This window comes from Triticum urartu, chromosome 4 (genome assembly GCF_003073215.2).
Source record: "Triticum urartu cultivar G1812 chromosome 4, Tu2.1, whole genome shotgun sequence".
In the NCBI taxonomy this organism is placed as follows: Eukaryota; Viridiplantae; Streptophyta; class Magnoliopsida; order Poales; family Poaceae; genus Triticum; species Triticum urartu.
In genome coordinates this window covers 83,045,288-83,049,727 of record NC_053025.1, presented here as the reverse complement: position 1 = coordinate 83,049,727, position 4,440 = coordinate 83,045,288, and the positions used below count along the sequence as shown (strand labels likewise).

Below are 4,440 nucleotides of genomic sequence, written 5' to 3'. Positions count from 1 at the left end.
ACTTTTGAATCTTGTCCCATCCCATAGCTTCACAAGTGAATCTACCTATGGATCCATAAAGTTGATCATTACTTTTCAAATTCTTATTTCATGATCAGGAACATGATTGATAAAAGATGCTGTTGATGCTAACACGCATATAAATAGATGTTCCCCACTGCTTGCTCCTCTTACCCGAATGGGGTTATATGCCTTAGTGAAACTCAGGGTAAAGTGGCAGAGGTATGACCTCGGGAAGAAAGAAAGATCGGGCGGGGAAAACGGGGTTCGAACCCGCGACTTCTGGCGTGACAGACCAGCACTCTAACCAACTGAGCTATTTCCCCCTTTCGTAACTACTGTCGATTCAACAGTCACCTACCGGTTACCTTTGTAACTATACCAAAGTAGCTGTACAACAGAATGCCCTTCGCCTTTAGTACTTTTCTTATATATATTATGTTATATACTAAATGTGTCAAAGCAATAGAACTTATTGAAAAAAAACAAGCCCATCTTTCTCAAAAAGGAAGAGAGGGTGCGCCCCCCCAGAGAGAATCCCATTCTTTCAAGAAAGTTCTAATTAATTATGTAGAAAAAGAAATAAGGAAAATAGGAGTAAGCGAGTAGGGTCAACAAGATTCTAAACGAATACCACAAGTGACGGAACCGATGATGATGAAGAGATAAGGGGCGAAGGAGATTTTTTCTATTATTCCAATTCTTATTTATTGATTATCTAATTTATTTAGATCCATATTCATTTTCATTTGCAAATACAAACTCTCTTTCATTTTCTTTTTACTTTTGCGCTAAGGATAAGGGAACTGAGAAAAAAAGAGCTGGCTTGGCTGGTACATCAAGCATATGACATATTGCTTGTTCGGTGTGGTACACATATCTGTCAATGTCAATCAAGTAAGAAAATGCATTCCCACTGTCTGAGGAAAAGGTGAAGAATTGCAATTTATTGAGCTTGTAAGGCCCGTTGAAGTCCCCGAGAAAGGGTATAAATAGGGCTATAAGTAGGCCGTTTGCTATTGCAATAAGGGCTGCTCGCCTTTCCTTTTGACGGCTTGGCTTCCTATCGCTCCTATGTAGTGGTCGGCCTTAAAAGGAGTCTTCCTACCATACCATCATGCATGCCTATGTTATAGTGCGTTAAGCTTCGCCAGAAGCAAGCAAGATGATGAAGCGAAGCTTCGTAGACAAGGCTCGTTCCGTGCTTGACTTACGAGCTCGTGTAGTAAGGCCTCACCCTACTTCAATAAGGGCTTATGCACTCCACTCGTAAACGAGCGTTAGAGCTTTTTGAGCGAGCGAGCGAAGCCTTCCTGGAGCTTCCCCCTTCCCTCACCCGAGAATTGCATTTCCGCTTCAGCTTCCCCGGTTTAGTTGGTTTGGAGGATTAATTGATTGGATACCCAATCCGCATAATCTTTCAAAGTCACTGCTTCTACGACGATAGGCGTAAAGGCATGATTAGTTCCACGAATCTCACTGCACTGACCATAGTAAACTCCTTCTCGTTGTACCGAGATGGAGGTAAGATTTGAACGACCAGGTACAGCATCACATTTGACACCTGAGGAAGGTACAGCCCAACTATGAGGTACATCAGCGGGTGTTACAATCATACGTAGATGAGTTTTGGCTGGTACAACCACTCTATTGTCAACTTCTAATAAACGTGATTGGGTTGATTGGAACATGTTCTACAAGAGTCCTCGAATCCAAAGTGTCCTAAGAATGCTGGGTTAGCACCCGATCCATTAGCTTAGCACCCGATCATTTAGTATGTTGCTATTGCTTTCTTCATGACTTATACATGTTCCTATAACTATGAGATTATGCAACTCCCGTTTACCGGAGGAACACTTTGGGTACTACCAAACGTCACAACGTAACTGGGTGATTATAAAGGAGTACTACAGGTGTCTCCAAAGGTACATGTTGGGTTGGCGTATTTCGAGATTAGGTTTTGTCACTCCGATTGTCGGAGAGGTATCTCTGGGCCCTCTCGGTAATACACATCACTTAAGCCTTGCAAGCATTGCAACTAAATGAGTTAGTTGCGGGATGATGTATTACAGAACGAGTAAAGAGACTTGCCGGTAACGAGATTGAACTAGGTATTGGAATACCGACGATCGAATCTCGGGCAAGTAACATACCGATGACAAAGGGAACAACGTATGTTGTTATGCGGTCTGACCGATAAAGATCTTCATAGAATATGTAGGAGCCAATATGGGCATCCAGGTCCCGCTATTGGTTATTGACCGGAGACGTGTCTCGGTCATGTCTACATTGTTCTCGAACCCGTAGGGTCTGCACGCTTAAGGTTACGATGACAGTTATATTATGAGTTTATGCATTTTGATGTACCGAAGGTTGTTCGGAGTCCCGGATGTGATCACGGACATGACGAGGAGTCTCGAAATGGTCAATACATAAAGATTGATATATTGGAAGCCTATATTTGGACATCAGAAGTGTTCCGGGTGAAATCGGGATTTTACCGGAGTACCGGGAGGTTACCAGAACCCCCCGGGAACCATATGGGCCTTAATGGGCTTTAGTGGAAAGGAGAAAGGGGCAGCCCAAGGTGGCCGCGCGCCTCCCCCCTCCCCTAGTCCTATTAGGACTAGGAGAGGTGGCCGGCCCCCCTCTCCCTCTTTCCCCCTCAGGGAATCCTAGTCCAACTAGGATTGGGGGGGAGTCCTACTCCCGGGAGGAGTAGGACTCCTCCAGCGCCCACCTCCTGGCCGGCGGCCCCCTCCCCCTTGGCTCCTTTATATACTGAGGCAGAGGCACCCCAGAAACAACACAAGTTGATCCACGCGATCTATTCCTTAGCCATGTGCGGTGCCCCAGCCACCATAGTCCTCGATAATACTGTAGCGGAGTTTAGGCGAAGCCCTGCTGCTGTAGTGCATCAAGATCGTCACCACGCGTCGTGCTGACGGAACTCTTCCCCGACACTTTGCTGGATCGGAGTTCGGGGATCGTCATCGAGCTGAACGTGTGCACGAACTCGGAGGTGCCGTAGTTTCGGTGCTTGATCGGTTGGATCGTGAAGACGTACGACTACTTCCTCTACGTCGTGTCATCGCTTCCGCAGTCGGTCTGTGTGGGTACGTAGACAACACTCTCCCCTCTCGTTGCTATGCATCACATGATCTTGCGTGTGCGTAGGAAATTTTTTGAAATTACTACGAAACCCAACAGTTGGAGCATGATTTAATTATTGATCGTCTTCCTTATGAGTGGCGGTCAGGGAGAGCGATGGTCTTTTCCTACCAATCTATCCCCCTAGGAGCATGTGCGTAGTACTTTGTTTCGATAACTAATAGATTTTTGCAATAAGTATATGTGAGTTCTTTATGACTAATGTTGAGTCCATGGATTATACGCACTCTCACCCTTCCACCATTGCTAGCCTCTCTAGTGCCGTGCAACTTTCGTCGGTACCTTAAACCCACCATATACCTTCCTCAAAACATCCACCATACCTACCTATTATGGCGTCTCCATAGCCCTTCCGAGATATATTGGCATGCAACTTTCCACCGTTTCGTTTATTATGACACGCTCCATCATTGTCATATTGCTACGCATGATCATGTAGTTGACATCGTATTTGTGGCAAAGCCACCATTCATAATTCTTTCATACATGTCACTCATGGGTCATTGCACATCCTGGTACACCGCCGGAGGCATTCACATAGAGTCATATTTTGTTCTAAGTATTGAGTTGTAATTGTTGAGTTGTAAGTAAATAAAAGTGTGATGATCATCATTATTAGAGCATTGTCCCAGTGAGGAAAGGATGATGGAGACTATGATTCCCCCACAAGTCGGGATAAGACTCCGGACGAAAAATAAAAAAAGGAGAAAAAAAGAGAAAGGCCATAAAAAAGAGAAGGCAAAAAAAACAAAAAAATGAGAGAAAAGAGAGAAGGGACAATGCTACTATCCTTTTACCACACCTGGGCTTCAAAGTAGCACCATGATCTTCATGATAGAGAGTCTCTTATGTTGTTACTTTCATATACTAGTGGGAAATTTTCATTATATAGAACTTGGCTTGTATATTCCAATGATGGGCTTCCTCAAAATGCCCTAGGTCTTCGTGAGCAAGCGAGTTGGATGCACACCCACTTAGTTTCTTTTTGATCTTTCATACACTTATAACTCTAGTGCATCCGTTGCATGGCAATCCCTACTAACTCACATTGATATCTCCTGATGGGCATCTCCATAGCCCATTGATACGCCTAGTTGATGTGAGACTATCTTCTCCTTTTTGTATTCTCCACAACCACCCTTCTATTCCACATATAGTGCTATATCCATGGCTCACGCTCATGTATTGCGTGAAGATTGAAAAAGTTTGAGAAAATCAAAAGTATGAAACAATTGCTTGGCTTGTCATCAAGGTTGTGCATGATTTAAA

General features: G+C 44.3%; 1 non-coding gene across 1 annotated transcript; it reads right to left on the bottom strand.

The window, feature by feature from the left end:
* Positions 1-252: 252 nt before the first annotated feature.
* On the bottom strand, positions 253-326 carry TRNAD-GUC. Its single transcript has one exon. It is a non-coding gene; the product is annotated as a tRNA-Asp (tRNA).
* Between the last annotated feature and the right edge of the window lie 4,114 nt (positions 327-4,440).